Below are 21,193 nucleotides of genomic sequence, written 5' to 3'. Positions count from 1 at the left end.
TATGGTCTTATTTATTCAAAAGCCATGGAAGCAAATTACAGGATCATTCTGTGATTGACAGTCCAAGGAAATGAAGAGCAGCTTGAGTGCGGCACAGACCCAAGGATACAGGACACCAAGGCCCCGGCCTCAGCAGCATGTTTCACACATGCTCAGGGCACCCATATACTGCACAGGGCCTGATCCAGGAAGGGTCCTCAGACACTCACCCGCACACACGCCTCTCCTACCCGACCTCAAAACTCCTCCTTGAAGCCAGGAGATCACTGCAGGCTTCATTCCAGTGTGCCCTGTCGCAACAGAGACAGAGGCATGGATAAGTAACAGGGAAAAGGTGACAGGTAAATGCCCATGTTTTCTTGATATAAGTGGGCATTTATCTGAAAATCATGAACAGAATGTCCATTTCCAAAATTCCACATATTTCTAGTTATTCGAGAGGTAAGACCCAAGAAAATATCACAAATACTCTAGACCTGGCCTTGTGTATGGCAGATAGGGGGTTGATTAGCACAGTATGTTTTTGTTTTTTGTCTTGTTTTGGGTCTCACCTGGCAATGATCAGGGGAGACTCCTGACTCTGTATTCAGAAATCACTACTGCTGGTGCTCGGGTATGACATGGGTTGCCGGGAATTTAACCCACATGCACCGCTTGCAAGAAAATCACTTTCATCCCTGTACTATCTCTCTAGGTTCAGCAGCACATGGAGTTTCCTCAGCCCCTCATGAACTTTTCACGGATTTCAGTAAAACTAAGTGCATAATAAATCTGGAAATGGCCAAGGGTGACAAGATACCCTTATTTTTTAAGCTAAAAATGTATCCAGAAAGAGAGCACAGCAGGAGTTTCTCACGGACAATCCAGTTGTGATACCCGATATCTCCTAGGGTCCCTCAAGCCAGCCAGGAGCGATCCCTGAGTGCAGAGTCCAGAAGCAAACCCTAAGTCCTGCTAAAGTCTCACAAGAACCATTAGAAGTAAATCAAAGCACTGAAATAGGGCAGCGTCTAATGAGTTGAGAGATGAAATATCAAATCTCCTGTGGTGGGAAAGAGATAGTACAGCAGATAAGACAGAAGTGCTGCACACACATGTGGGTTTGATCCCAGGCAGCCCATATGGTCTTGGAGCAAGGCCAGGTGTGGACCCTGAATACACAGGCAGGAATAATTCCTAATCCCTAAGGAAAAAAGAAAATGCAAAAACCGTCTGACTTGAGTGACTGATGCAAAAGTACTGGGGGTGAGGCAGCGACAGTTTAACTTGCCAAGAGGTTTAAATATACGGTTCCATATGGCCCCTGAACACTCGTAGGCGTCATCCTTTAGCACAGAGCCAAGAGAACTGTGGACTGTGCCCCCCAAACAAAGGCAACAGCAAAACCAATTAAACACACAAAATTTCGTGTAGTACACAAAGTAAATTGTTGCACCAATGGATGGAACTATTTAAAGGGCCTGAGTGATAACTGGGCAGACAGGGATCTTCCCATGGACACAGTCGAAAACGGTTGATCTGAATCACCCCATAGGGTCCAGCTACCCCACAAGAGTAATTCCTGAAGACAAAGCTGAGAGTAAGCCCTGAGTATCCACAGGTGAACCCTAAAAAACACGAGGGAGGGAAGAGCTACTGCACGCCTATCACAGAGCTACTGTTGGACACACAGCTTCCGCCCAACCCCAGGGAGCCAACGCAGGTCTGTTCAGACATGGTTGGCTCCACACTGCTCTCACCGACAGCCTGCAGATTCTGGTAGGTCTCCAGCATCACGTCCCTGTAGAGCTTCCGCTGAGAGGCCTCCAGGCATAACCATTCCTCTGGGGTGAAGTTCACAGCCACGTCGTGGAAGGTCACTGTGTCCTGAGTCAGCACACGAAGAGGGTGGGAGTCAGAGTCTATCTTAGCCTCATTCACACTACTCTGAGGCCAGGTCCCAGGGTCCTATATTGTCGCGGGGCCTCTCCACTCCGAATAAACCAGCCTCCATGCTCACGCATGACTGATGGGCCCCAAAAATCACATAAGGCAACTGGATCTGCTAAAGTGGGACGACGTGATACAGAAGGTTCTTGGATGTATCTGCCTTTCCTGGTAACCCCCCGGCCAATTCGAGCACCACTGTTCCAGTGAGCACTGTAGAGAGGATCACCTGAACACAGACTTGTACGATCCAAAAGGCTATCCCTGGGTGTAGCAAAAACTACTGCATGCTCACCGCTGCAGCCCCACAGCACATGACCACTAGGATTGAGAACTCGAGAGTCCATATAGACAACTACTCAGAACAGTGCATGGCATGTCTGCCTGTAGGAACTCACTGCACTGGACCACCCCACATCCCGCTCAAAGAAGTTAGAAGTTTCTTGACCCCAACATCTCTACTGGCCGCAGAGATCCTTGGCTTTCTCCTTGGGATCAGCACATGCCCAGAAATCCACACACAAGATTATGTGAACTTAAGACTATATGACCGAGCAGGTAGTCTCTCCAACGCAGGAAGGACAAAACAGGAGAAAACCAAGTCTGGAGGCCCAAGTCACTGTAGTTGCCAGGGCGCAAACGGGGCCAACACACCCCAGGGTGCTCTGACGCCAGTCAGTTGTGAATCCAGAGCACAGAGTCAAGAGGACAGCTGATGACAAAAACGATGCAAAAGAAGCCGAAGCAGCAGTTTGGCGTAACAGGACAGCTATTCCAGGGACAGCAAGTAGGACTGGCGATCCCCAACATCCCATATGGTCCACAAGCACTGCCAGGGGCAATGCCAGAGTGCAGCACAAGAAATGATTGCAAGAATCCTTGCTCTGCCACCCCAAAGAAAACAGAAAACCCAAGATGAAACCTTTGGACCTCCAGCATCCCATTCGTCACCTAGACCTTTCAGGAATGAACATTGAGCACTGAGCTTTGAGTACTCCTCATGCACCACTGGGTCGGCCCCAAGGCCAAATAAAACAAAACAAACATACACAAAAGCAGCTTCAAACAGCAGAAAGGGACGGTCCGATCGGAAGTCTCATCTTGGAATCCGTCCAAAAGAAACTCCAAACAGATGGTCCAGGAAGCCTGGGCACTCCTGGTACTACCTCATGTCATTCTATCCCTCTACTCCTACCTGGGGATGGTTTAGGAGAAGCCGCGTCACCATCTTCTCCTGTCACTGATGTTCTGAGGATCAGCACGAGGCTTCCTGCAAAGACCTGGAGAAGTAGGAACATTGAGCACCAGACAGGAGCACCTCCTCCCACTCCTGAGCTCAGACCAGCCACACCCTCTGGCACAGCCTCACAATTCTACCTCTGGGAGACAATGGCAGAAGCTCCTGTCTCCGCTGGGGATGCAAATTTTGTTGGCATCTGTGTTGTACTTCAGGAGAGGAGCCTGGGCCCAGGCTAAAGGGGAAGAAAAGACAGCCTTCTCTGATCCCCAGATTCCTCTCTGGCTCCCACAGGAAAGTCCCTGTAGGCCCTTTCAGGGGCCGACTCTCAGCCCAGGAGCTCCCGAATACTAGCGCCCCCCTGCAGCTGGCAGCAGTGCTGTCCCTTGGGAACCGTAGCCTGGAATGTGTCTACACCATGTGACTTAGAGTGAACAAATCTTCGACGCTCTCTTGCAGGGTAGACAAGGACATGCACCTGGGCACTCCGTTCTGGGGACCTCAGTATTTACCACAATGGCAGGTGTTGTCTGCTCTGGGAGAGATGAAGAGTCAGGGGTGCTTTGTAGCTTGATGTGAGGGACCTGAAATTCATGAACCAGAAAAAGATACACTGGTATTGTGGTTAGAAGGCAATAATGTGAACTGGGTGCTTGACTAGATGAACCAACTAATCCTCTGTATCCGATATGGCCCCCAGCAGCGCCAGGGATAATACCTGAGCTTAGAGACTCGAGTAACTCATGAGCATCTCCGCGTATGTGCTCTCCCCCTAAAATATAAAGAACCAAAAATAGCCCCCAAAATACATTTTCATTGGCAAACCTCTGCCACCTGCAGGCCCCCTTCCCCCCCATATACCCCGCATGATCGCGTCTATCACGGGAGTAAATGAAGATAACCAGCAACAGGTCTCCTGCCATTAGGTGGAGGGGCTGAAGCTCTGCACCTCAAATCTCAGGATTCTACAGAAGTGAGCTTAGGGCCGATGGTTCTAACATGGGACTGCTGGGACGATTGGAATAGCCAAGCCTTCGGATGATTCCCGCATTCACCCACTGTTGCCCCATCCTGGAGCTGGAGACGATCATGGCAAAAGGGGCATGCCAGAATCACGAACTCACAACTGTCACACCTGAACCCTGAGACAGCCCCCACTGCACCCCCAAAGCTCTGTGTTGCCCTAAAGCCTCCATCACACCTCACGATCCACCTGTATGTTGGCGAACAAGTGAAAAACCAGCGCAAAAGTGCCCCCCAATTTGGCTCGGCCCCACGGCTCAGAGTGTGGAAATGGGAAGGTGCAGGGTGCTCACAGGAGGTTGTTCGAATCCTGCAAATAAATCCTTCTTCAGAGTCCCCCTTCCAGGTAAGGTAAAGGTAAAGGCCCTCCCGTTGATCGTCGATTTGCTCGAGCGGGCTCAGTAACGTCTCCATTGGAGACTTTGTTGTTACTGTGTCTGGCATATCGAATACTCTCGGTAGCTTGCTGGGCTCTCCGAGAGGGGCGGAGGAATCGAACTCGGGTCGGCCATGTTGGCCGCTTGTAAGGCGAACGCCCTACTGCTGTGCTATCGCTCCAGCCCATGGGGAGCAAATTTACTTGTCCTTTGCCAAGTGAGCAACAGCCCCAGTGTCTGAGTGAGGGATGGAAAATGAACCATGACATTTATGACATCACTTATGACATCACTTCCGCTTCCATTAGGTACTGTAAAGAGCCAGAGTCTAGGCACGGAGAACCTTTTTGCCACCCAGGTGAATCTGTGCTGCACGGAGGATGGACTCGAATAGAGGAGTGGAGAGGCAAATGCTGGACTGGTCGGTCACACACTGGGGGACTGGGGGTAAGGAGAAGTCGCCTGATCATGCATTTTCACCTAACATCGAATCAATGATATCTAAACACAGAGTGTTAGCCTGACTCTTCTCAAATGATCTTTGCGCTCAGAGACAAGAGTAAAAACTGAGCACTGTAGTCTGTGGTGAAAAATATAACAAGAAAAAAGGCAAATTCTACCGAACGGGGGGGGGGGGGGGAATGATGTACAGAGACAAATTCGAGAATGAAACATTAAAAGAGTCAAATTTCTGGTCCTTAAAAATCCCCTATACTTGGGGCTGGAGAGACAGCACAGCGGATAGGGTGTATGACTTGCACACGGCCAACCTGGGTTCGATTCCCCGCATCCCATATCATCTCCTGAGCATTGCCAGGAGTAACTCCTGAGTGCAAAGCCAGGAGGAAACCCTGTGCATCGCCAAGTGTGACCCAAAAAAGAAAAAATAATCCCATATTTTTGATCTATCCGTGCTACAGAAAGTCACAGTTTCTCCTGAAGCCCTGTTGTTCTTACATATTGTGCATATATATGTGTATATATAAGTGTGACTTTGTTTGATTTTTGTTTCGAGGCCACAACCGGCAGATTCAGGGCTTACTCCTAGCTCTACACGCAGGAGTCACTCTGGAACAGACCATATGGGATGCAGGGCATAGAACCTGGGTCGATTGCTTGGATGGTTCCTTACCCACTGTACTATGACTCCGGGTCTAAGTAAACGTGCTCCTAGCACACCCAGAGGGATTCCTGAGCAAATGTCCTTACTCCTGGAAAAACAAAACTTTCTTGCTTAAAAAAAAAAACAAAATCCTTTATCCTGGTTGGACTCTAGTTCTAAACAATTTAGGTTTAACATTGGTTCATCATTTCTCCTCTGGTACAAGGAGCTGAGGCTTTCTGAGTAACACCCATCCCAATCACACCCATTTCCTTAGTATTCGTTTTTAATTCCCTGTGCTCTGCTTCCCCTATACATTATTCACCCATTCTCCCTAATTACAACCTTGAATTGTAAAGTCAGATTATCCAGAAATCTCTGGATTTTGTATTTGTAAATAAAATGTTGACTTTCTCTTTCCTTTATATCCTCTACAGTTTACTTTATAAAAATATCCTTTTTTTTTCCTGAACAAGGACCAGTGCAGTCCCAAGTTGGGAAGATTGTGCTGGGAGGATAGGGATGGCCATGCCCCCAGCCCTCAGCTTTGTCTAGACAAAGGAAGGCAATATTATGCTTTTGTAACTTCAGAGTTAATTAACTGCAGATACTATATACTCCTGGGCATTGTCTTGTTTATGAGACTTAAGCATCATCTGCCCTTTGTTCTTAGCACCCCAAAAGCAAGAGACTGAATGGACCCAGGAGAGCTGTGAGCTACCCAGGCATCGAAAAGGGACAGGTAAGACGGGTGACTGATCATTTACGCAGATAAACATTTGGCAGAGTAAATTCTCATGGGGAGATTTACCCAAGGAGACACTCTGTCTCCCAGGGATATCTATGTTGCTTTTATCTTTTCCTCTAGTTGTATAAGTTATCAAAACTTGTAGTTGTTTGGATAAACACAGTAAGAGACAAATATCCCAACACTTAGTTCTCTGGGCTTTGACAGCAAATAAGGCTTTTTTTCTTTTTGCTTTTTAGGGTCACACCCGGTGATACAAGGGAATACTCCTGGCTCTGCGCTCAGGAGTTACTCCTGGCACTGCAGAAGTGACCATATGGGATGCTGGGAATCGAACCCAGGTTGGCTGTGTGCAAGCCAAACACCCTACCCGCTGTGCTATCTCTCCAGCCCCCAGAGCAAATAAGGCTTTTAACACTTAATTCTCTGGGCTCTGAGAGCAAGCAAGGCTTTTACTGTAAATCCCAGACTAAGTCTTCAGGCCAGTTCACCTTCTCCTTCCCCATGGGGATCCTGTCTCTAATGCTGTAACTGTTTGCATCAAGACCATGCACACGTGCTTTCTAGAATGTTCCATTTCGAAGCTGGGGTAGTTTTCCCACTTGCCCCTGGTCCATACAAGTTCCACGGCAGAACCTCCCTTTTGGGGTGTTAGGGACTACAGTAACTGAAGCCCGAGTCAAGTAATTATGACCAAGCAATTATGCCCAGGAGTAGATATACTTGAGTCCACCTACTCCGAAATACTAGGAGTATAAGCATTGATGATCTTTCTGTGTTTAACCAAAGAACAGTGCTGTAGAGTGAAGACATAAAAATGCTATAGGGGAAACAGGAAGCAGGTACAAATACACAGCCACTTGAACTACAAAGCAGTACAAATACAAAGTTGAGAATAACCAGAAAGTTATGGTACATAAGTAATCAAGACTGGCCTGGGGAACTGAGACAACACGAAGAAAAATACAAAGGAAAGGTTAAAGATAAACTTTAACTAAATTAGGGATGTTAGCAAGGACATGATAAGCTTCTCTGGGAGGAGCAAAAGGGGCAATTCACAGATGAAGCCTAAGACACTTTGGGTTAATATCCAGCAGATCACCAACAGCCTGGCCCCTGTTTCCTTCTTTGATCCTCTGTTACCCTTCACCGGCCAGGGTGGGGAGACAAATCACAGCCACCAAAGGCATGCAGCGCATGTCTAGACATTATTTGAACACAACTCTCAGTGTAATAGCCGGGTTTTGCCTAATCAGGGAGAGATGAAGAGTCGGGGTGCAATTTTCAAATTGATTTTAGGATAAAGAAATTCTACGTTAGAAAAAACAAAAATGTGGAGTCAGAGATATTAAGCTGGGAGGGGCGCTTCCCATGCTGACCCTGATTGATATTCAGCATCTCACATGACACCTAAAGAACTTAAAAAAAAAAAAAGAATTCCAGAGTGCTACTCCTTAAGGAAGCCCCGAGATTACATATGTGTGCCCAAAATACAATCAAAAATAGTCCCAAAGTAAATTTTCAGTTGCAAACCGCAACCACCCCTAGAACCCCACCCAAGGGATGGTCTGAAATTCAAGGCTACTAATGAACAGTGACTGAGGGCTACAGTGTCATTTGCAATTACGAGCTGCCCCTCAAAAATGAACAGTCCTTTTATAGTTTTGGAGGCACCACCGGCGATATGGACGAGAAATGTCTAACTGCGCTCAGGCACCCGTCCTGGTCGAACTTGGAGATCGATCTTGGGTGGGCCAGATGCAAAGCAAACGCCCTAACCGCTGTGCTATCTCTCAGGTCCTCTAAGTGAACCTGCAGCTTCTACAGCAGTGAGGTTGGGCCCAGCGCAGTCCCGAACTGGGAGGGTAGGAACGGCACAGCGCCCCCCCCACCCACTCGGCCCCACGCCCACCTGCCGCCGTCCCATGGCCTAACTGCAGGGGATCCCCAGAACCACGCACTCACACCCGCAACCCCTGCACCCCAGCAAAGCCCCCACTGCAATGACCAAAGCTCCGAGTCCCCCACAAAACCCCGGCGGGCCAGGCCGCAGGAACCGCCTGGATATCAGTTGAAAAAGCTTAAAAGTGTTCTTAGAGCTGGGTTGGCTCCGCCCCTCAGTGCAGAAACTGGGAGGCAAGGTGCGGGGTGCTCAAGGGAGGCCGCTAGTGTCCTGCCACGAAACCGGACTTCACAGACCCCTTCCACTACGGACAGACAGCCTCTTCTCCCTGCAGGTGCTTAACAAATGGAGGCCTGATCCAGCATCTTGCACGCAAACATGTAAATGCCCTGCTGTGACGTCACTTCCGCTTCTGCAAGCAGCCTTAAAGGGCCAGACACCAGCTGCGCAGAGAACAACTAGGAAAATGCAGGTAAATGTGTAAGGCTGGTTGGCTGGAGCGAAAGCACAGTGGATAGGGTGTTTGCCTTGTAAGCAGCTGACTCAGGTTCAATCATCTGGATTCTATATGGTCCCATTTTGGTGTATAAAAGATTGTTAGGATTTTACTGCTTCCAAAGTGTAAGTCTCAAAACGTTTACCCTCAATGTTTGTGTAAATCAAATGGAAAACTGAATACAATGAGTGCAGATATGCTACAGTGAGTGAAGTGCTTCCTTGCATGTGGCTCTACCTGGACACAAATTATGGACAGCACTGCGGGATGTGACTCCCAGAACATAACACAGAAGCGCCTGAAGAATAGAGGTCTGCCCTCTATACAATGTCAAAAAAGGCTAACCACAGCATCCTGGTTGATCTATGCAATGATCTATGCAAAGCAGGGCCTCTGAGCCAAGTCAGAGTCACAGCAAAGAATGAAACCATGGTGAGTCGTGACAGTACCCAGCAAAATGCAATGTTTGTACCTATTTACTTCTTATTTAATTCCTTCCACCTTGCTTTATCACTAAGAAACATTATTTACCAGTTAACATACTGGGAAGTCCACATGCCAGGACATTGTCATAACCACGGTGCAGGGGATAATCAGCAAGTACCTTTCACTTACGGTACTAGTATCACAGGAAGCTTTCACAAATAACAGGATTATTTCCTTCCTTACTGTACTTTTGTATCTATCCCCCACCTACTTGTTGAAACTAAAATTGTTTTACCTAAGGGCCCTGTTCTGACGCCGGCCATTGTTATCATGGAAGTGATTGATCCAACATAACTTTTATATTTACTAAAGCTTGAGGGAACATGAAAGTTTTCCTATATTCCTTACCTACAGGATTTCCTCCAGGATTGTCTTTAAAGTTGCAGGTGAGAATAATTCACTTTCCACGTTCTTACATAAATATATATATTCTTACATATATAAATATGTATATTTATATATAGCTTCTCCCCAGTGTGAATTCTCCTATGCATAAGGCCCAAGGATCCAGGAAAGTCCTTCCCACACTCCTGACAGATGTAATTTTTCACTGCAAAATGACTTTTCACATGCGCAGTAAGGGCTGGAGAAAAACTGAACACCTTTCCACATTCCTTACACTTATGAGATTTCTCTCCACTGTGAATTTTCCTGTTCAGAAAGCTATGCCAATTGCATCAAAATCTTCCTGCAGTCATTTCATATATAAGGCCTCAATCCAGGATAAATTTTTCTCACACAGAAAAGCTTGAGGATTGAGTAAAAAGCTTCCCACACCCCTACATATGTCTTCTTCGAGAATGAATTTTCCTATGTTTAATAAGGAGTTAGGGGAAAGTGAAGGCTTTGCAAAAGTCATAACAAACATAAGGTTTGTCTCCTATATGAAAATTTCAGTGTCACAAAAGGATTGTGAAATAAGCAAAGGCCTTGCCACACTCCTTACATATATACATGGATTCACTGCAATGTGCGTTTTCTTATGGACAAAAAAGTTTGAATAGTAAGTGAAGACCCTACGACAGTAGTGACACGAACAGTGTTTCATTCACCTGTATGAACATTCCTATGCTCAGAAAGACCTGAGATGAAAGGCCTTTCCACCAACCTCACATATATAAGGGTTTTCTACAAAACAGAATTTATGAAAACTAAGACTTCAGGAAGAAGCAAAGGCCTTCCTACATTGCTCCCAAATATAAGTTATCTCTCCAGTGTTCCAGTGTGAGTTTTTCTGTGTACTAAGGCTTGTGGAATAAGCAAAGACTTTCACTCTGTATATGCATATGGTTTCTTTCCAGTGTGACCTTTTCCGTGCATACTAAGATGTATGAGACAGAGAAAGGCCACAGCACATTCCTTACATGCATACGGACTCTCCAGTATGAAATCTCCTATGTATAAGGTATGAGGATCCATCAAAGGCCTTCCCACATTCCTTAAACAGTTTCTCTCCTGTGTGGATGTTCACATAGTCCCACCGGGGTCATGCTGGACTCAAAAGTTTGTCCTCAGTGCTTACATTTCTGGGAATTCTGTCCAATATGGGCTTCTATGGGAAAGTGATGGTGCTGAGGACATGGGAAGAGTGATCTTCTGATCACCCTCAGAACACATACCACCTGTCTCGGCATCCCTGTGGGGATGAGGGCCAAATTGCTCACTTGAGCCTTTATCACAGTGTGCAGGAAGAGACATTCCAAAAGGGCTGGCTACTGCCATGTAGAAGAACAGAGGATTGCACTCATTAGTCGATTAGTCTGGAGCGATAGCACAGCGGTAGGGCGTTCGCCTTACAAGCGGCCAACATGGCCGACCCAAGTTTGATTCCTCCGCCCCTCTCGGAGAGCCCGGCAAGCTACCGAGAGTATTCGATATGCCAGACACAGTAACAACAAAGTCTCCAATGGAGACGTTACTGGGCCTGCTCGAGCAAATCGACGATCAACGGGAGGGCCTTTACCTTTTACCTTTACCTAGTCTATGCCATGAGAGTTTTCATGTCAAAAGAAATTAAGCTCTGTAGGTAGGTAGCTGGTAGGGTACGGGACAATGAGTTTCTTGGGTAAATAATAAATCCAGATGGGGATGAAAGCAGTGACGGCGAAGCCAACCCTGGGTATTCAGAGAGGAACTGGCTTAGCAGAAACCCAGAGAGTTGGAGACATGGAAGAGGAACAAAGGCTGGTAAGATCATCAGAGAGCAAGGTCTGGCCAACACTCTACCCCTTGAAAACACGCGAGCAGTGGACTCTCAGCTTCAAAGAAAACCCCAGGAGGCAATTTCAGAAACATGATTTCAAACTGAGAGTATCAGGCTAGTAGAGTGTGTTGCATGCAGTCAATCTAGGTACAATGTCCAGAATTCCAAAGGGTCCCCTGAGCATGATCTGACTAATAGATGGATGGAATTTTCCTTTATCCAATCATAAATGTTTCATTTTTAACCTCTATTATTAGTAAAATAACATGGGTGGGATCCAGGAATGTGACCATCCTTGTGAGAAATCACAGGTAAACGGAATGGTCTCATGGGATGTGGAGAGCTTGGGACCTGACCCATATTCCCACTTATAAAAGATTTCATCAAGGCGCCCCTTCTATCCTTTCATACAACATTCTGTGCACAGTTACATGTATCTAAACTCTCCAACTGAGACCAGAGCAACTGTAGATCTGGGTAGGGTGTTGTTTGCACATGTCCAACCTAGGTTCAATCCCCAGAATCCTGTAGTTTCCAGGAACACCATCAGAAATAATACCTGAGTGCAGAGCCAAGAGAAACCATTGAGGATCACCAGGTATTGTAGTATAATAGTGGTCTGCCCTTGCTCCCTGGCAGGTGAGATCTTATGTTTCTTGATTGCCCATAACCTTTCAATTACCTTTGTCAACTGATCAGACTTTGACTTGTAAATATTGTCTTTCTCTTCTCCTTAATGTCTTTTGCATGGTTAGCTATTTCAGAGCAATTGCTTTTTGTATGGATACAGGAAGACAGTTACAAAGAAAAGCCTGAGCTTTACAGTTGATGGTCTCCAGATAATATTACCTCCTGGACATCTGCTCTCTTGACTGAAGCCTCAGCTGCCCTTACTTCATCAATCTCATAAAGAAGGGTCCGATGAGGGACTAGATGGACCCAGGGCAAGTGGTGAGCTAGCTACGCTGGGATCAAAATGGGCCTGGTCAAAGTACCATAATGCTTATATATAAGAGCCTGGTCATGGACAAATTTTGTCACGAATCAAAAAGTAATAACTAGACTTGGACGCTGCTGGGATTGGGAGTGATTGATCCGGCCTGAGTCTGAATCTGTGGTGAGAAGTCCCAAGGAGATTCACCAACAAGTTTAAAAGTGTCTATTACTATGTTCATACAGAATGGTAATCATTAGGACTAAATATGTCAATTAAGTTGCTGGTCAGAGGAGAGTAGTAACACACCTTTAGGGCTGCTTTTTCTTCATGGGCTGCAGGTAAATGGGAAGTCTAGAAAATCATTTTTCATTGCGCTTCCCATGGGGAGGCTGGATTGTGGTCATGGTGAGAGAAGAAAAAGAGCAGATTCAGGGAGACAGGGGGAATGAAGGAGGCTGAGAAAAGAGATGGTCCTCCTCCACCCTGATCCCCTATCTTCCAGTATATAGGCGTTACACCCACCAACTGCCCCCAGTGCTGTGTAATCCCATCAATGGCCAAGACCCAGAGACTATAAAGCCCAGCTCCTGAAAGAAAACACGCAGTCTCCTGCCTCTGTGTCTGGCTTTCTCACTGGTGCCTTTTGTAGGAGGGTGTGTTGAGTTTCCCTCCCAACCCCGAGCAGAGCCCCGGCAGCTCAAGACCTCTGGTTTGAGCCACAGCCATGTTTAAGACCACTCTCCAGAATTTTGGACGAGCCTCATGCATGAAGGAACCGGCAGAGGAACCCAGGTGTGCTGGACCTGGGGCTGAGATCTCCAAGCTGCTCCTATTGGGACTGGGCCTCCTCCACCCAGATCTCCCATCTTCCAGTATATAGGCGTTACACCCACCAACTGTCCCCGGTGCCGTGTAATCCCATCAATGGCCAAGACCCAAAGACTATATATGCTTATCTATAAGAGCCTGATTATCCCTCTTTTTGATTCATGACAGAATTTCTTTTCATGTATGTGTGTGTGTGTTTGTGTATATATATATACACACATGTATATATATATATATATATATGTGTGTGTGTGTGTGTGTGTTTGTGTATGTGTGTATATCTAAACCTATATGCATACTTAATTTGTTCACAAGTCAACCTCCACCTACCAGTTTTGTAGAATGCAGGTTTGGATTTGGGCGCTACAGGTGGCAGAACTTTGACCTTACCTGAGTGGTGCTTGGGGAATCCTGCGTTTTACAGGAGACTACCATGGCAGACTGCTTGCAAGGACAGGTCCTGTATTCCTGGCCTATCTCTGACTGCAGGAATTCAAATTCTATATAATTAATGTGAACTTTGTGAGAAAGATATTGCAAGTGGCAGGGATGAGGCCCTGCTGGTAGATAGAGGGCAGGGCAGGGTTGCTGGTACCTGGGGCCTCCTGGTGCAAACCTGAGCCAGAAGTACAGGCTACAATTTCAAAGGTTTGCAGCGGTCTGGAAGAGCTGAGAGTGAGTGGCAGGGCACTTGCATGAAAGCAAAAGACTTAACTTCAGAACTTGAATTGCCAAGGAATGATCCCGGAGCACTGCTGTGTTTGGCAAAATCCCGCATAGCCAATCCTCCTCCTGCCCAAATAAAGGCAATGAGGAGTTAACTGCCAACAGAAGAAGTGTGAAATCTAGTAATATATTCTGAACGCTCAGTCCTTTGGGTTTTTTTGTTTTGGGACCACATCCAGAAATGCTCAGAGCTTACAGGCCAGGTTTTCAGACTATGATTTTACTCCTATGGTTATGTGATTTAATAAAAGAAAAAGAAGATGAAATATTATACTTGGATCCAGAGTGATAGTACAGTTGGCAGGGCATATGTTCGATCCCTGGCATCACATACAGTCCCCCAAGAACTGCCAGGAGTGATTCCTGAGTGCCAAGCTAGAAATAAAACCTGAGCATTACCGCTGTGTCCCAAAAAGAAAAAAGAAAAAAGAAAAATTAAATTTAACGCAAATGAGATTTTAAAGTCCATAATTTCGCTAAGAGCCTCCAACTCCAACTCCTTCATTTTCCCCTAACAGCCATCCTTTGAAAGGGCTCTAGAAATTTCACAGGTAAGAACTTTCCATGAAGGTATAAACAGGAGAGAGCACACCAGACTGAAGCAGATGCCAGCCACCTGGAAGGCCAGAGGGCCTTCCCTTGTATCCAGTGTCCACTAGTCCCCTGAGCACAGAGCAGGACACAGACCTCAAGTACTACCAGGTGTGGCCCCAAATCTCACCTCATCTGCTCCCCAAGTAGTGAGATACACCCAAGGAGAGGAGCTCAGAGGGCTGAGCACCTGATTTACCTTTGGGGGACAAGGCATGGCTCCCCCTGCATCTCAGACACACAGACACAAGAGGGGGAGAGTCTCTGACTATCTCCAAGTTTGTAGCAAATGGATCGGGTGAGGGGGAGAGGGAAAGACAGGAGAAACACTCCAACTCCAAAAAGATGCATAAAAATTTCTCATGTGTCAAGACAAATTTTGAAGTGGGAGGGTTGGAGTCATACATAGTGATGCTCAGGAGACAATATCACTTAGTGATGTTGTGGCAGGGATAACTCTGGTAACCACAAGAAAGACAAACGCCCTCCTGGCTGTACTACTGCCCCAGCCCCTAAGAGTGAGACATTTAGAACCTATTGCAGCTGGTCCCTGGAAAACCCCTTTCTGCAAGTACTCACTTCAACAGCAGGGCACATTCCTGGTCTTGGAGAGATGGACAGTGAAGGTGCTTGGAATCTGGACAGGTGAGGCAGAAATTCTTTTTTTCTGAGGAAATATAATCACACAGGGTTAGCAAAGCTAGTAAGTTGGTAGGGTGCTTTTCTTTCAAGCAGCTAAGCCGGGGTCAATATGCAACAGGACATAGGCTCACCCACTCCAGCACTGCTAAAAATGATGCATGAACTCAGAACCAAGAGTAACCCTTGAGCATTGTTGCTGTGGCCAAAAAAAGTACAATAAAATAAGTAATGAAGACATTTCTGGGGCCGGAACGATGGTACAGCAGGTAGGGAATTTGCCTTCCATGCGGCCAACCTGGGTTCGATTCCCAAAGTCCCATATGGTCTCCCAGTACTGCCAGGAGTGATTCTTGAATGTAAAGCCTGAGTAAACCCTGAGCATCGCTGAGTGTGACCCTAAAAATCTAAAAAATAGAAATTTCTGTGGAAAGAGTTTGGAGACACAGTATAGCAGGTGAGGTGCTTGTCTTGCACTCGGCCACATCAAGTTTGAATCCTGGCATCCCATACGGTGCCCTGAACCCCGCCAGGAGTGATCCCTGAGTGCAAAGGTAGGAGAAGTAACTGAGTCTTGCAGTTGTATTTCCTACTGACTAAATAATTATTTCATTTAAACGAATAAAGGTGTGGTGGCCAATAGTGATCCTAAATTGCATTATTAGAGGGGTTACGGCACACTCTGGAAGTGCCCAAGCTACTTCCTGCTAAGATTGCATATTTGGTTGCAAGACCCACTGTAGCACCACACTGATGCACCCCTCCAGACTGCAACCTGAGTTGGCTTAAAGCTCCACACCTTGGGGCCTGAGTGACAGCATAGACAAATGAGCATTTCTTTTGAAGGTGGCCAACGTGGGTTTAATTCTGGCCATCGCTTCTGGTTCCTAGCACCACTAGGAGTGCTTCCTGAATTTAGAACCAGGAATAACCATAATGCCTCGCTGTGTGTGACCCAAAATGCAAAATAAATAAAAAAAGGAAAGAGAAGCTCCCCACCTCCCTGAACTCCCAGAACCCACTGAATGCACAAGGACCAGTGAAAATCAAAGACTCTGCCAAATGCTTTTAAGCCCCAAGCATATGAAGAATGTACCCAGCCCCACCCCCCATCCAGACCTGACACCCCCCAAGAACGACAGGACAGAGGGTAGGGTGTTTTTTCCTTCATGCTGCTGACCCAGATATGGGGTACTCTGAGCAACCCCAGGAGTGACCCCTGAGCACAGCCAGGTGGGGCTCAACACCCAACCCACGAGAAAAAAGAATGCGCCCCCAGGTCCCTTTGATGAGGGAATCCCACGCTTTAGCACTACTCCACAATCAGCCTAATGAATGAAAGGGGGCCAGTAACGGGATGTCCTGGGGACACTGCTGGGATGATCCACCCACCCCTGTGACTGACCAGGTGCCGGGAGTCACCCCGAAACTAAGATAACGCTGAGGTGCCCTGACCCGCACCATCATATCTGGGGGCGACTAAATCTCCCTCTAGCTCTGACTCTTTCTCCTTTGTGAGGGGCCCGAGCAACGGGTCAGCAGGGAGGGCGCTGGCCCCACATCCCGACACCCCAAAGGGTCCTCGGATCCCCAGGGAGGGAGTCCTGAGCGCCACAGGGTAAGGGGCTAAAGCACAAAAAAAATTAAAACAACTTTTGTTTCCACTTTTCTTCGTTCGGTTATTGTCCTTGTTTCTGGAGGTTTCAGAATGACCTTAGCGCTTCAGATTCGTTTTTCTCCTCGAACACGTGCTTCCTCTACGCACCCACCTTTTTGGGGAGCTCTGGGGGGCTTTGGTCAGGGGTTACTCCCGGCACTGGGCTCACTCCAGGCCGTGATCAGACGCTGTGAGGTGCCAGGATCGAACCCGGCCGGCCGCGTTCCCCCCTTACGCATCTTTCTAAGTAACTTCTACTCAATAAAAACGATCGTTTTTCCCCAAAAATCAATTTATAAATAAGATAAACCTTTCGGCAGCAGCTCTTTGTGCGACCCGGGTGAGGGGCCGCCACCCCGGGCCACCGCCACTGAGCGAACCCGCCGCCCGCAAGGCGGAGAACGCGGAAGTTCAGGCGCTCATTGCGACCACTCGGGCGGCCAGCGGGAAACCGACCTTCCCGGACCCCCCTGCCCCCTGGGTACCCCCTCACCCGCTCCTCACCCTCCGCACCTAAGCCAGCCCGCCAGCACTTCCGCAGACTTCCACGACGCTCAGGGAAAGATGGTCCCAACTCTGTGACGTCATAGGCAGAGCGCCCAGAGCCTTAAAGGGCCAGGCTTCAAATATTCCTGACCAGATACTTGCCTGGTCAGAAAGGTTCATTTTTCCCCGTTTCTGGGATAGGATCAGGTGATCGGGACATCTGATATTTGCCAGGTCTGGGATAGATGGAGAGTGACGGACTGAACAGATAGCACATCAATCAGAAGTCTTTGTTTTGACGAAGGAAATAAAATTCGCATTCTTTGCAAACAGCCACCCAGACCTCTCTGAGTCCCCACGTTTATTTATATCACACTGAAAGTATAGGTCTTGAGTAGCTTCAACTGTTTATTTTCACAATGATAGGAGAGATTCAGAAACTAAGTGAATCACGTGGCTTAGAAAGTGGTCAGGGGTAGCCCAGAAGGGGACTCAGGAATTGGTGATGACTGGGAAGACATTTGTGTATGCAAAAATTCCTGTTTCTGTAGTTGTGTGTGTTCAGAGTAAACGGTGCTCTCCAGTTATTCCTTGAGAGCTATGCGCAGCAACTCTTCAAACAGTGCTCAAAGTCTACATAGCAGTGATTCTACATGGATCAGACAAATGAATAGAAAGTCCCTTAACTCCTGTGCAGCTAAATAATCTTTAATATTTTAGTACTTGATGATTTATTAAGCTATAATTCTTCAAAATTTGAACCAGTGGGAAAGAATATCTGTACAGTAGTAGTACAGGAGAAAGCCTCTTTTTCAGACATGTTGATCTATTGATCTGTTGTTTTGAAAGAATACATATTAGGGCATCAAATTTTTGTGTACTTTAGCTAACTTGCAACATTGCTTTCTGTAAAACTGCTTGGCTGCTTTGCACCTGGGGGAGAGGGGACTTGGAAAGTGATTTACTGTCCCTGAAATGTATTGTCTCAGTAAAGCACCCTGCAGATTTGGGTAAAGGATAACTCAGGATGCTGGTGGTTGGGGGAAATTGCCCTTTCCTGGAATGTATTGTCTCACTAAAGCACCCTGCAGACTTGGGTAACTCAAAACGAGGATGGTCAAGGGACTAAGGCTTAATGATTCCAGCTATAACCTTGCTTGTGCTGACAATCGATATACGTAAATGCTGATCTTTGAATCTATAGGCTAAGGAGTGAGGTACTTTTAAATGGATTGGTTAAGAAAGTATATGTTGTTACAAATCTATTGGCTATGAAATGTGCGGGCTTTGCTGTAATGGCCAGTGAAGGCCTATATAAGATCCCCTTTGAAGAAGTTCGGGGCTCTCAGCCACTGCCCGTTTTTGGGGTATGCTGCGGAGCCCCAGCATGCTGGTCTAAATAAACCCCGTTTTTACTCCTGCAGGAATTGTGTCTATCTCGTCTCTCCACGGCTCCCAGGCCTAGGGAACTCCCGATCCCAACAGTTTGGCTATGATGATTTGGTGCTTGTTACCGTAAGAATATGAAATTAATTTAGTTTACAAGTTTACTTTTTAGCGGAGTTATTACAAAAACATTCTCAATTTCTTGTAACCATTCCACTAGGGTGCCAGATCGTCACAGAGTACAAATAGGAAAAATAGGTTAGGGTCCCCCCAAAGTGAGGTAGTAAACATCAATAGCTGATTTATTTCTGTATTCGCTTTTCTTTGCTTCTGTAAACATGCTTGCCTCACTATGCTTAGATAAATTTGCAGGGTACCAGGATGTGGGTCTGGTGAATTTAATTTTGTGGGTGCTTATGAAATGGACAGGTGAGTCAGAATGTGCTTTTTTCTAACCAACAGACTGTGCTTCTGTTGGGAGGCTGCTGCTTTGCCTGGCAGAACAGCCTGTAACCTGGTGTGAACAAACACTCCAAATTTTGGAGTTCATTCGAGATTTGATGGGGTGGGGGCCCAACATCCCAAATCCCTGGGATGTCCGCAGAAAGCCTTCAAAGGACCTGTTAGTACTGGCGATCTTCTCTCTGGTCCCGAGAGTCAGCTGTGGGATGATGTAGAAGGCTGGACGCAGCACAACCTCCCCTATCTTCAACTTCCCCTATCTTCCCACTACCACACTGTCCTCCCATTGTTCATCGATTTGCTCGAGCAGGCCCAATAGTGTTTCCATCGTGATACTTGTTGTTACTGTCTTTGGCATATCTAATATGCCACGGGGAGCTTGCCAGGCTTTTCCGTGTGAGTGAGATACTCTCGGTAGCTTGCCAGGCTCTCCGAGAGGGGTGGAGGAATCGAACTTGGAGCAGCCTCAAGGGCCACGTGCAAGGCAAACGCCCTACCCGCTGTGCTATCGCTCCAGACCAACTACTACACTGTTCTGTTGAAAATATAGCTCTAAACATTTTAGGTTTAACACTGGTATGTCCATTCTCCCTTGTGACAGGGAGTTTAAGTTTTATTGGATTACACCCATACAATGCTCCTGAGGCACTCCCATTCCTCTATTTCTTGGAATATAGCTCTAAACACTTTAGGTTTAACATTGGTATGTCCTTCCTCCCTTGCCAGAGGAAGCTTAGGCTTACCACAGTGCTCCTGAGGCACTCCCATTCTTCTATGTTTCTCTGTAACCTCCCTCTCTGTGCTTTGCTTTCCCAACTGGTCTGTCACATATTTCTCCTAATCAGACTATGTTAAGTTGTAAGGTCTGAATCCTCAGAAATCTGAGTGAAAAACTGCTTTTCTCTTCTCCTTATGTCCTTGGCATAATTATTTTAGAGCAACACCCTTGTTGTATAGACATAGGAAGATAGTAAATACTCTGACATTGTAACTTGGGAGTTAATTGACACCAAATAATACTTCATACCTGGGCATCTGCTTTCTCAATCTAAGCCTCAGTTGCCCTTAGTCTCTAGCACCCCAAAGGCAGTGTCATGATGAGGGACTGGATGGACTCACGGCTAGCTGTGACGTACCCTGGCATCGAAATGGGCTAGACCAAAATGCCATATGAGTTAAGAGCATAATCATGGACAAATTCTGTCATGATCCAAAGAGTAACAACTAGATTGGTACCATGCTAGGGTTAAGAAAGACTAATCTGGCCTGAGCACTGTAATCTGAGATCTATAGTAAGATGTCCCCAGCTTAATGTATCTATTACTGTGTCCATATAAAATGACTACTAATTTTATTAAGGAGTAGAATTAAGATGAATGTTTATATGGTTCCTGAACTAAGGGAAAGAAAAACGCACCCATAGATGGCATTTCACCTTTAGGTGGGTCTTCTTACTGAAAGAGTTTGTCCTAGAAGAAGTTTCCTCTGAGAGAGGGACCATACATCCATTGATTGTATGACCTCGCCTATGTGTAATTGCTACCCCAACTCCCTCATGATTTGGGGGATAATTAATGCTTTAAGAGTTGGCAAGGGAAAAAATCAAGAAAGAATCTGAGAGGGAAAATCCAAGAGAAATGAAGGAGATTCATGGGAGGAGAATCAGAGGAGAACTGAGAGGAGATTGGAAGAAACTGCAATTGATACCAACCCGTCTGGCCCTCATTCCTTCCGTCATCCACCCATGGCCGTCAGCTGGCCAAGGGTGGGGAAAGCAGCCTGAGACCATCAAATTCAGGCGGCGGTGGGGGGGGAGGGGAGAAGAGAGAGAGGAGAGAGAGAGGGGTCTTCATATTCATTTTTTGTAAACACAGCATGAACTGACAAACGAATTCTTTGAAACAATTACCACTTGTGTTTGCTTTCAGTAGAAGAAAAAATTAAAGTACTTTATTGATATGAAAAATAATAGAATTTTTT

Source organism: Sorex fumeus, unplaced genomic scaffold (genome assembly GCF_029834395.1).
Source record: "Sorex fumeus unplaced genomic scaffold, SorFum_2.1 ptg000019l, whole genome shotgun sequence".
Classification (NCBI taxonomy): domain Eukaryota; kingdom Metazoa; phylum Chordata; class Mammalia; order Eulipotyphla; family Soricidae; genus Sorex; species Sorex fumeus.
This window is presented reverse-complemented; position numbering follows the sequence as displayed.